Here is a 13,229-nt window from a genome sequence, read left to right as displayed (position 1 = left end):
CGGTGGGGAGGTGAGGCAGTGAGCTCGAATGGGCCACCCTCGCCACCCACCCAGGGCCGCCTGTGTCTCTGCTCCCATGACACTTCAGCCATCTGGACCCCGGTCACCCCAGGGCCCAGGGCTCCTCTGCAACACAGCACAACTGGGGTGAGACCCAGAGGGGCTTCAGCCAGCAGCAAGGCCCCCAGTGCCAGCCGAGGAGTCTGCTGGGGCTGGCTGGAGGGGTCCCATGACACTGGGGCCGGCGAGGCTCGCTGGGACTCTGCGTCGTGCGTGCGGGCAGCAGGAGCCCTGCCCGCTCCGCTCCCGGGCAGGTCGGGGGGCCCGAGAGTGCGCACATACAGGTGTCCTGCGGGTGCTGCACCTAAGCCCGAGTTCAGATCCTCCTGAACGTCAGGGCTGTCCTGTGTGCCCTTCACCCCCGGCTTTGGCGTAATGCTGCTCGCACATAGGGCCCCGTAGACCCATAAAGAACTCACACGCCTGAATGTGTGTCCTGAACCGGGGGGACGCGTCTGTGCTTGGCAGAGGAAGCAGCGGGGTCGGGGTTGGGACTGGGAGCCCCCCGGAGCCCCGCTCCTGACCTGTGTGGTCCACGCTGCGTAGTCGCAGAGCTCAGGGTTAAATGGGGTTACTTCTCATTTCCACTGATCGGAAAGAGGAACTTAATCTAATCTCTCATTTGGGCACCTGATGCTTTAACCGTTGGGTTGGCACGTGAGAGTGGAAAATGGGGACCAGCCCCCTGGCCGTCCTCTGCGCGGGCACGGCCACCCCCTCGGTTTACCGCCCGGACAGGGACCCGCGGCTCAGGCCGCCGACAGCACCGTGGAGCCCCCGGCAGAAGTTCTAAAGCAACGTTAGCAAGAGCGGGGTGGTTCTGACTGGGGGATTTTACTGTCGGGCTCCGTAGCGCTCTTGTCGGCCGCAGCGCACTCTGTGACGGCCTCTGCCTCCGCAGGAAGGTGGCTCCGTTGCTGAAGCTCGTTGGACCATGGCTTGGTTGGGATGTCCCCGAACAACCGATCTCAGAGCCGAGTGGCAGGATTCAGGTCAGCACCGCGCGTGCCGTCCCCCGGCTGCGCGCCCCGCTCGTCCCACAGAGGCGGCTCGCCACCACTCCTGAGCCGCTCGTGGAAGTGCAGTCACTTTCCTCAAGCCACACGAAGCCACGAGTAGCTCCTCTGTCCTGACATGTTTGATAAACGGTCCTCACTGACACAGGGTGTCACAGCAGTGGCTCCTCCGTGGGGCCCTGCCACGTGAGCTGCCACCAGTGATGGCTCAGTGCCGGCAGGTGTAGGTGGGGAGAAACCTTCGCAGGAGGGCCCTGGGGACCCTTGGCTCGGCTCTAGCACATGTTTTTTTTTTTTTTTTAAAGATTTTTTATTTATTTATTTGACAGAGACAGACAGCCAGGGAGAGAGAGAACACAAGCACGGGGAGTGGGAGAGGAAGAAGCAAGCTTCCAGCGGAGGAGCCTGATGTGGGGCTCGATCCCACAACGCCGGGATCATGCCCTGAGCCGAAGGCAGACGCTTAAGGACTGCGCCACCCAGGTGCCCCTAGCACATGTTTTTAAAAAGACAGGGCAGGGGGCGCCTGGGTGGCGCAGTCGTTAAGCGTCTGCCCGGCCCAGGGCATGATCCCGGCATTCTGGGATCGAGCCCCACATCAGGCTCCTCCGCTGGAAGCTTGCTTCTTCCTCTCCCACTCCCCCTGCTTGTGTTCCCTCTCTCGCTGGCTGTCTGTCTCTGTCAAATAAATAAATAAAATCTTAAAAAAAAAAAAAAGACAGGGCAAGTTCACATTTTTAACTCCTTGGTATTGTTTTTTCACAAATTCATCCTGCTCGCTTTCTTTGCCAGCCTCAAGTGCTGAGGTTTTAGTGAACAGTTGCCCGGAGGGAGAGAGGCAGATTGAAAACCAACCCTTGGGGGTTGGAAGGCCTTAGGGACATATGCAGCTACCCAGGGAGAGATGGGACCAAAAAACCAAACTCCAGAAGGCAGCTGTAAGGATCCCCCTCCCCAGCATGGGAAGCAGGGCGCAAGGCTTAGGGTAAGGAAGCGCCCGTGCAGTTCACAGCCATGTCCACCAGGGGGCCAGGTTCCGATAAACTGTGTCCATGATCTTCGCCTAAGGGAGAGGGTGTGCAGGCAGGTGACAGAGAATTCAGGGGGCCCGGGCCCTCCCTGTGCTCCTGCTGCCCCCATTCCTACCAGCTCCGTGTTGAATGTTCCCCTTCTTCTCTAAAGAACTTGACAGGAATGGTACCTTGTCTGTATGGGCATTTTTCTTTCTTTTACCTTTTGTTTAATACCGTCTTTGGTTCCTAGGGTTTTAACAATCATCTTCTTGTCGCTTTTTTTTTTAAATACCACATTCTATATTTTATTTTGTCTCCTCACTATGGCGTCTTTAATGGAAGATTGCACTAAAGCCGCCTCTTTGGGGGAAAGCCCATCTCAACTGACAATAATTATTAAGAATGTGCAGCCATAGAATTTTGTTAAGATTCACCAACACTTTGAGACACAAATTGGGGTACAAGAGCCATGAAAGGAGTGAAGAGACTAACGTGCAAGTTGCCTGAAAGATGGTTTTAGTGTTCAGGACCCCTTCTCCTGCTGCCTGGTTTGCCTTCTCGATTTGCTTGACGGAGCTTCTCCCATAGGTAACAGGTGTACTTCGGCCATGGCACTAAAGTAGACATGAGTCGGCCTCAGCACAACTTTTCCAGGCTGGGAATGGCCCGGCATTCCCACCTGCAGATAGGCCACCCGAAGGGGTCACCGTGGACCCTTGCGTGTCTGGTTTTTACCTTGTTTCCACTCTCTGTGTCTTCACGCTGCTCACCCCGGGAGACCCACAGCATTTTGTAACAGGGACTTTGTTCTGGGCTCCAGAGAACACACTTTCCTTTCATTCAGGTTGGATCTTGAGGCTCCCTCAGTCTCCATTGGACTGACCATCACTGTTTTTTTTAAACAGCTTAATTATGCTGTAATTTACTCCCATAAAATTCAGCCACTCCACATGTACAATTCAGTGATTTTTAGTGACTTTGCAGCGTGTGCAGCCTTCACCCTGACCTGATTTTAGAACATTTCTATCCCCTCACAGAGATCCTTCATGCTTGTCAGCCTTGGGCTATCTGCTCTGTTGTCTGACTCAATGGATTTGCCTTTTCTGGACATTTTATGTAAATGGAATTATACAATATGAAGCATTTTGCTTCTGGCTTTTTTCACCTAACAGAATGTCTTTGCGATTCACCCATGTTGCAGTGTGTATCAGAAGGTCATTTAATTGCTGCAGTCTTCCATTATACGGACACGCCGTACTTGTTTATCTCCTCGTCTATCCATAGACAGGTGGATTTTTCCAGTTCTTGGGTATTCTGAATAATGCTGCTATGAACATTTGCATATGTTCATATGTGGACATAAGCTTTAATTTCTCTCAGGTAGGTTCCTAGGAGTGGAATTGCTGGGTCATATGGTAAATCAGTGATCTTTCTAAGAAATTTCCCGAACTCTTCTCCAAAGACGCTGCGCCATGCTACCTTCCCACCAGCAATGACTGAGGACTAAAGTTTCAACGCCTCTTCACCAGCTCTCGTTATCATCAGTTTGTTTTGCTTTCCTTGGCTTTAATGAGAGCCATCCACTTTCAGGAATATTAAAAGAAAGCATCACTTAGGTGAAAGAAAGGGTCGAAGGTGCAGGGCAAGTCCTGCGGACGGTGCGTCAATTCTCCCCAAACTCCCTTTATCTGTGTGTTCATATGCTTGTTCCACAAATACTTCTCGAACATGTCCTGTTGGCTGGATTCAGTGGTGAACCAGAGAGGAAGCATTCCCACTTTCTCAGGAGGAGGGTTAATGCACAAGAAATACCATGAGAACGGGCTAAGTCTTCCCGGGGGACAGTCCCTGCCGTTTGGTGATACCTTGGGCAGAACCCAGCTGGGGCGACTGACGAGGGGGTCCCTCAGGTATCATTAGATTGGGTCCCTTCATTTGCAAGCGATGAAGGGCAGAAAGCTCCCCCTCCATCATGAGCACGCTGGTGGGTGGGTACCCACCGTCTTCAGAGCTTGTGAAGACTGGTTTCCTGGGTCCCTGTGGAGGCTCGGCTTTCATCTAGAGACCCCGGTATTCCCTGGATCTCAGAACACGGTGGCAGGGCCCTGTCCTGGGGCCCCAGGCCCCCCAGACCTGCCAGTGAATGTGGTAGGGAAACCACATGTTTATTTTCACTAACCTCTGAGTGAAATGTAGTGTTTCCTCTTACCATAAACGTAGGGAAAACCCAAGGAGGTGTTCATCGCACTCACGGCTGGCTGCTGGTGAAAATCGCGTTTTCTCCCGAACCCCCGCGGTGTGGCAGATGCCCCAGCGTTTGGTTTCGCTCACGACTACTCCAAGATCACACCCACCAGCAGGCCTGCTGCAAAATCCTGTTACTGAGTGAATACAGGAACACATGTATCCCATCCTAACTTGGTTTTAAGAAATGCTTTATTTTAATATAAATGTTTTCTGTATGATTGGAAGGTTTCTTTTTCTGCATTAAAGGGGACGCAGGTGCAAAGGGGTCTATCTGTGGTGCAGAAAAGGTTACGAGTGCATCTTTATGGCTCCTGTCCCGAGACCACTGCGTGCCCAGGGCCCGGTCGTCCCTGGATGCCGCCCTTCCCTCCTCCACCTGCCCCGGACCCCAGGCCAGCGTCCCTGACGCCTGCCTTTCCCTCGGCTGCTGTGACCCAGGCCAGAGGGAGGAGGAGGTGGGGGCACGCCGTGACCTGGCCTCCACTGTCCTACTTTCTCAGGCTGTTGCAAAAGCGCATGTCAAGGGGTCCCAACAATGCGGAGAAGCAGAGCTGAAGAGGAGCACAAAACGGTTCTGCATTTTTTTGCAATCATCAGAATTGTTGCTTTTTCACATCTACTGTGCTCACAGACTGCTGTGATGTCATAGATGTCCCGTGTGGGCCCCACCATCCCTGGAGGGTACACAGGTGCCTCAGGCTCCCGGAGGCTCCTTCTGCAAGGTCCCTGTCTCACCGGGAGGGCTGGGCTTTTCCTTTTCTTGCAGGTAAATGTTCCTGGAGTTTTAATTATTATCCAATAAGGGTACTTTCTAGTTACTTCCAATAGCCCTCAGTGTGGATTTCATTAGCGTAAGAGAGACGTCACATTTCTTTCTTAAAAAACACGAATGTCCTCTGTTTGCTTCATGGTATGTGGTCACCTGAGAAGAACTAGGTTGATTCTGTGGGTCCTAGAAACNCCAATAAGGGTACTTTCTAGTTACTTCCAATAGCCCTCAGTGTGGATTTCATTAGCGTAAGAGAGACGTCACGTTTCTTTCTTAAAAAACACGAATGTCCTCTTCGCTTCATGGTGTGTGGTCACCTGAGAAGAACTAGGTTGATTCTGTGGGTCCTAGAAACATGCACATTCATGGGATTTATTCAGGGCATTTATTCTCTTAATCAGTTTCATTAACTTGATTACACCTGGGGGACATCTTTTGCTAAAACGACGAAGCAGAGAAACCTGGTATGTGCAGGGAAACGAGAGTGCTGTAGCTGAAAGCTCTGTTTGGATCTATGACCATTCACATGGTTGCCCCGGACAGCATGTGTGGATCAAATCATTGGGGGACCCGTTCCGTCCCACCTGCGGTGGGCCACAAAAATCACACAGAAGCTCTCCAAACGGACCCGAGGTGAAATCCTTAGATTCATTGGGTGACAAGTGCCGGTGGCAGCCTGCTGTCCCCCTACCCCCACTGGAGGGGGTCAGACAAAGAACCAGATGGTTCCAGCAGAGGGACTCCGTAGCCAAGCACATCCTCGAATGTCTGTGATACTCGGTTGTCTGAAGAAAACCCAGCAGCCCAAGGGGAGACTCCTTGGCAGGACCAGGCAGTCTAAATAATCTGGTCTTTACTCCCCAAATGTGCCTCTAAAAAAATAACTGTGACCAAGAAGCCTCTGAAAAGGTTTGTCTTCAAATTTCCTCTCCTTGTGACCAGCGCCGGCTTTTCCCCTCACTTTCGCTGGAAACAAAAACAGGCAGGTGCATAGCCCCACAGGCGTCTGCTCATGCAAGACCCACCAGAAAATGGAGATTTTCGCTGTATTAACAACGTATGTCCCTCCCTGCAAACTGTGAATTCCCCCGTTCACAAGGCGGAGGTCTCAGAATCACGTGGAGCAGCAGAAAGAGACGGGTAGTGAGCCGTGTTGATTTTTATGGGGACAAGAAGCCAGTCTTACCCCCACAGGGTTAGCTGTGCAGGGGTGTGTGTCCTTGCAACGGAGCTGTGAGCCCCGTGAGGGCAGCTGAGCTCCCCGCACGTCCCAGCCTGGGGGTGTCCTCCGCCTCTCCTGGCCAGTCACAGGGTCTCAGGGTCTCCACCCTGCGGACTGAGTTGCAACTCTGAGAAAAGCCACTAGAGGCCACTAGAAAATAAACTAATGCATCCACTGAGTGCCTTCTAGGTCTGTTCGCAGCCAGAGTAAAAGGACAGGGCGTTGGCATCTGTTTGCCGCACCCGTTTAAGTCGACGGGGCGTAAACATAAATACCGATCAGTGGAGAACCGCATGTGCCAGGCACCTCTCCAGCCACAGGTCGGTTCCCTCTTGCAAAGGTGGCGTTACAAGGGATTACAGGGATTACCATCTCTGTCCCCAAGGCAGGGATCTTCTCCCTTTCATTGAGGCCTCCCCAGCCTTGCAGTGACTTCTGGGCTTTGCTGGGCAGCGTCTGTGCATTTGGAGCCAGAAGGGAATCGCTAGACGCAGCTGAGCGAAGACGAGGCCGTTCCCCCAGTGATGCCCATTGTGACCCTCAGTAAGGGACAGATGGCAGCGAGGACCCGGAACGTGGGTGTCACACCTCCCCTTTGCTAAGAAGTCACTTAAGGCCGTGTCCCAGCAAACAGGGACCAAATCAAGAGAAAGGAGGGTGCAGGATCAGGAAAATACCAAGAATCCCTCTTAAAACTCCTCTCCCAGATTCTCGAACTCAAAGTAGCTGCTGTGTCCCCCAACTCCACCCTCCCCAGAGATCTGACACCACACACACACACACACACACTCACACACACACACTCACGCCCTGAGGAGTGCAGTTCTTTGCTTTCTAACAATCCTCATGGTGAATTCTGGTAAGTGAAATTCTCCACTTCTAGATTTTTTCTTTTTTAGTACTCCGCTATTTGTGAACGCAATTATAATGTTGCAGTGAACATTCTCGTGCATGATACCATGACCTACACCATGCCTGGCACAGAGAAACACCAGATACATGGCTGCCTCCGCCTCTCCCACACGTGTGTGGTCTGCTTTGCCCCCCCACTCTGTGCCCACTTTTATTTGACCCTGTAGACCTGTCTGTTCTGATGCCCTTGTGCTTTCTTCTAACCCACCAATTGTCCTCAAAATATCTATGCCCACACGTCGACGCGGGGGGAGCAAAGTTGCACATTCCACCGGAAACCCCTCTCTCTGCCCTTGAGCGCGGGAGTAAACTGTCACACACGAGGCTCTGTGGCCACAGGCGTGGTCAGTTCTGCATGAATTGCAATGCAGGTGCAATTTTGAAAATCAACCCAGGATAAATGCCATGAAATTAAAGTACTGAGACTTTCAAGATGAGCTCTCCACTCCAAAGAAAAATCTCCGTACAAGTCCTCGTCCTGATGAAGAAGTAGATGCCAGTATTGCTATGGGATGAAAGGGGCTCATGGTGTGAGCTGACGTTCCTTCAGAAGTTAACCCCTCAGTAACTCAGGTCGGATCTCCCCGAGCACAGCCAGAAGGGTCCACAGTGTGCTTCCAGCAGAGATCCTCAGCGCACCCAGCCCTCCCCCAAAGAAGGTGAAGTGACTTGCCTCTGGTCAAAAAGATGGACTAAAAACACAAGAGGTCACCGTCAGTGTTAAATATGGTGGCACTCGAGGCCAGCAGTACTCACAGCTATTGCGGGCTCCATGGAAAAGTCAGAGAAGCCACGGAAGTCTACACACCAAGCAGGGCAGATACACACAGAAAGCCTTCATGGGGGCGTCACTGAATCTTCTAGAATCTGAAAGAGCGAGTCAGAAAAACTTGAGCAAACANACCCTGCGGACTGAGTTGCAACTCTGAGAAAAGCCACTAGAGGCCACTAGAAAATAAACTAATGCATCCACTGAGTGCCTTCTAGGTCTGTTCGCAGCCAGAGTAAAAGGACAGGGCGTTGGCATCTGTTNCAGGAGCATACCATAGCGCAGTCCCTGGGTTGAGCTAACGGACTGAGAATTTCGTTTCCTGTGCAGAGGGTTTAATCTTTTCTCAGGGCACATGTCCGTCATCGCTGACGTCCTCGACAACAAAGTCAACCTGAATAAAATCCTGAAAGTAGAGATGTCACCCGCCCTCCCCTCTGACCATAATCCCGGACAACAGAAGCTGGGCATCACCTTGTGAGGTGGGGGGTGATTAGGAGCTGACTGCCTTCGTTTCTTGCCCCAGGGAGATCAATCCCACTGTCCACAGATAGCCACGTNAGACGCAGCTGAGCGAAGACGAGGCCGTTCCCCCAGTGATGCCCATTGTGACCCTCAGTAAGGGACAGATGGCAGCGAGGACCCGGAACGTGGGTGTCACACCTCCCCTTTGCTAAGAAGTCACTTAAGGCCGTGTCCCAGCAAACAGGGACCAAATCAAGAGAAAGGAGGGTGCAGGATCAGGAAAATACCAAGAATCCCTCTTAAAACTCCTCTCCCAGATTCTCGAACTCAAAGTAGCTGCTGTGTCCCCCAACTCCACCCTCCCCAGAGATCTGACACCACACACACACACACACACACTCACACACACACACTCACGCCCTGAGGAGTGCAGTTCTTTGCTTTCTAACAATCCTCATGGTGAATTCTGGTAAGTGAAATTCTCCACTTCTAGATTTTTTCTTTTTTAGTACTCCGCTATTTGTGAACGCAATTATAATGTTGCAGTGAACATTCTCGTGCATGATACCATGACCTACACCATGCCTGGCACAGAGAAACACCAGATACATGGCTGCCTCCGCCTCTCCCACACGTGTGTGGTCTGCTTTGCCCCCCCACTCTGTGCCCACTTTTATTTGACCCTGTAGACCTGTCTGTTCTGATGCCCTTGTGCTTTCTTCTAACCCACCAATTGTCCTCAAAATATCTATGCCCACACGTCGACGCGGGGGGAGCAAAGTTGCACATTCCACCGGAAACCCCTCTCTCTGCCCTTGAGCGCGGGAGTAAACTGTCACACACGAGGCTCTGTGGCCACAGGCGTGGTCAGTTCTGCATGAATTGCAATGCAGGTGCAATTTTGAAAATCAACCCAGGATAAATGCCATGAAATTAAAGTACTGAGACTTTCAAGATGAGCTCTCCACTCCAAAGAAAAATCTCCGTACAAGTCCTCGTCCTGATGAAGAAGTAGATGCCAGTATTGCTATGGGATGAAAGGGGCTCATGGTGTGAGCTGACGTTCCTTCAGAAGTTAACCCCTCAGTAACTCAGGTCGGATCTCCCCGAGCACAGCCAGAAGGGTCCACAGTGTGCTTCCAGCAGAGATCCTCAGCGCACCCAGCCCTCCCCCAAAGAAGGTGAAGTGACTTGCCTCTGGTCAAAAAGATGGACTAAAAACACAAGAGGTCACCGTCAGTGTTAAATATGGTGGCACTCGAGGCCAGCAGTACTCACAGCTATTGCGGGCTCCATGGAAAAGTCAGAGAAGCCACGGAAGTCTACACACCAAGCAGGGCAGATACACACAGAAAGCCTTCATGGGGGCGTCACTGAATCTTCTAGAATCTGAAAGAGCGAGTCAGAAAAACTTGAGCAAACACAGGAGCATACCATAGCGCAGTCCCTGGGTTGAGCTAACGGACTGAGAATTTCGTTTCCTGTGCAGAGGGTTTAATCTTTTCTCAGGGCACATGTCCGTCATCGCTGACGTCCTCGACAACAAAGTCAACCTGAATAAAATCCTGAAAGTAGAGATGTCACCCGCCCTCCCCTCTGACCATAATCCCGGACAACAGAAGCTGGGCATCACCTTGTGAGGTGGGGGGTGATTAGGAGCTGACTGCCTTCGTTTCTTGCCCCAGGGAGATCAATCCCACTGTCCACAGATAGCCACGTGCGCTGTGTGTGAGCTGTCCACGGCAGGTGGCCTCCGGGACCACCATTTCCACAACTAAGATGGAATGAAGTTTCGAAACAACCATATGCCCAGGGAAGTCTGGGTTTTTCTTTCTCTCTTGCCTGAAGTAAGTGTGTAAACTATTGGTTCCTGATTAACTTTTTTTAAAAANGTTTTTTTTTAATTTTAGTGATTGTAAGACCCTGTAATTGGACACAGCAGTGGTGGGACTGCTGTCTTGCTTCTCTTTTGACCCAACCGGGTCCCAAGGACCCCTGCGAGGAAGGAAAGCTCCTCTCCACTTCTATCGCGGAAGGGATCAGATAATTGGTAGAAGGGTGCCCCACAGTAACTACGGGTCTGAGTCCCAGGAGATGGGGGGCCCGGGAGCTGCTCCTTCTCTTGCACAAACACCGAGATCCCAAGGAAGGGTGACTCAGGAGCCCAAGGACGGTCAAGGAGACAGGATCCTGTGATCTAGCAGCCAGGAAGTGACCTCTCTCTCTCCCCCCACCCCTCTCTCGGTAACAAATTGAATGGCATGATTTTCGTGTGGGGTATTTGTGAGGCCCACGGTGCAGAGCCACTTTGATAAAACTGCTCACGGAGCATCATGTCCTCTCACCGTTTTCTCCCGGAGGAGCTAAATCACACTGGGGTGAAATCAGACCCTCCTTTAAGATCTGTTATTTCTTCTTCACTTTTCCCTCTAGGCGTGAATCTGGCCAAAGATTCCATTCTACTCCATTTTTGCTAGGAAGCTGGTGGCATTAGGGTGGGGCGGAGACACAGAAGGGGTGACATAGGGTGAACTTCAGAGAAGCTGCGGCAGGTACCTTCTCTAACCTCTGAAACCCCAGCTCACAGCTGGGGAAACTGAGGCCCCGGGGCTGACACGTGCCTGGTGACTGGGAACGGGAGTGCTCCACAGTCAGGCCAGAGTTTCCCACCTGGGGACGCTTCAGTGCCTGCACCTGCCCCTGGCCTTTCCCGCCAGGAGGTGTGGGCTGTGGCCCAGGGACGGTGGCCGCAGGAGGGCTGGGGCAGGGCCTGAGAGCCTGGCGTATGGTATGTGGGGCTGGGGCACTCCTCCTAGGGGTGACCGACCCCCCATCCCCCCCCAGGGCCACTGCATGCTCCAGGATAGCTCCCCCCACAGGACAGGCCCACGCACCAGGTGGGGGTGGGGGGCCTGTAGTTGAAGGGACTTCCTGGGGGCTCGGGGACAGATCACTGTGACCCAAGCAGCAGGGGTCTGCCCCAGAGAAGGAGCCCCACCCGTGGTCCCCAACCATGGAGATTTTGATCCATTTATTTTTCTCTCCCTCAGTTACTTAACGTTAGTTAAGCCAGAAACCCACACACTCCCCAAAATGGAATTTTATCATTTTGTCACCTCCAAAGTGGGGAAGCTTATTTTCTACTTTTAAAATACCAAGTTGAAAGCTTATGGTATTAACACGATGTGTATCACACATTAGTTTCATTACTGTTCTTTATAATTTCATATTCTTATGCCCCAAGCAATAGAGCTGAACATTAGGCACAACATTCTGGAGTGGAAGGAACAAATCTTAGGAAGTTAATTTTAGAAGACAGAACTAGCAAACCACAATGTGGTGCAGGGGGAAAACCCACGAGAAAGACTTAAACTGCCCACTAGAAGGTTGCTGAAAATCTTAGATAAAATGCTCCCCGTACCAAAACATTAGGTACTTCAGTACCTATCTTCTCCCCACGAAAAATATATTTTAAATGCTCATGTTTAAATCTATAACTTCCCCAATTTTGAAATTGACAGCATTTCCCCTTGCTGAAGAGCCCATTAATACNTCGGTAATACTTGTGTGCTCAATTTCCAGTGAGGACTGGAAGCAAGTAAAACAAGGCAGCGGGTGCTCGGCCTGCCTCTCGGGCACCCAGAGTGGGGCTGGAGGAAGGGCTGATGTCGGGAGGGTTTACTGAGGGTTCTCCCGACTCCGGCCAGGCTGCCTGGCAGACACGGTCCTGCCCTGGGGGCTCGGCGAGTGGGCGCCACCCCAGCCACCAGAGAGAATTAAGACAGAGGTCTGTGCATGATGTCCCCTGGCAAGTTATGGACAGACTGTCACAATCCTGTTGTGACACAATCACTGCGGAAAACTATTTGGCAAGGTTTTTCTTTGAAGATTTTATTTATTTATTTGAGACAGAGAGAAAGAGAGAGAGAGCACGAGCAGGGGGAGGGGCAGAGGAGAAGCTGTCGCCCCACTGAGCAGGGAGTCCTACGTGGGACTCCATCCCAGGACCCTGAGAACATGACCCGAGCCCAAGGCAAACGCCTAACCGACTGAGCCACCCAGGACCCTGGCAGTTTTTTGTAAAATTTAACATACGCCCCCTGTATGGTCCAGAAGTTCTGCCCCTGCGTGTTTGCCCAAGAGAAATGAGAAGATCCGTCTCTGCACAGAGTTGTGCAGGAATGTGCGTAGTGGCTTTAGGCCTCGTGTCCCAACACCTCCCAATGTCTATCCGCAGGTGAATGGAAAACCAACCGCGGCACACCCACGCGAGGGAATTCTACTTGGCAATCACACACACGCACAGGCACACACACGGGTCTCAGAGCGTGAGGAACAGAGGAGACCAAACAGAAAAGGGTGCATACAGTCGGACTCTGTGTGACGTTCTGGACAGGAAATAGTCATCTGTAGGGACAGGCAGCATCTCCGGGCTTGTTTGGAGCCGGGGGTTGGGAGGTGGGGGGTGAAGGGTGAAGGGCTATGGGGCAAGGTGGAGTTGGGGGGGGGAGGTGCAGGCAGAGACTTCCAGGAGGGATGGAGAGAGCCTGCTGCTTGAATGTGCTAATGGTTCCATGAGTGTCTACATTTAATTCATCCAATTATACACTTTAAATGGACACAAGTTATAGTCTTTAAATTATACCTGGAAAAAGCAGTGCTTTTTATTTTGAAAGACAAAGAACCCCTCTAACATTCCACTCACTGCAGCACCTCAATGTGCCACGGACGCTCTCCGGACTCTTCTCCGTGTCCC

This window comes from Ailuropoda melanoleuca, chromosome 17, assembly GCF_002007445.2.
Source record: "Ailuropoda melanoleuca isolate Jingjing chromosome 17, ASM200744v2, whole genome shotgun sequence".
NCBI classification, from domain to species: Eukaryota; Metazoa; Chordata; class Mammalia; order Carnivora; family Ursidae; genus Ailuropoda; species Ailuropoda melanoleuca.
This window is presented reverse-complemented; position numbering follows the sequence as displayed.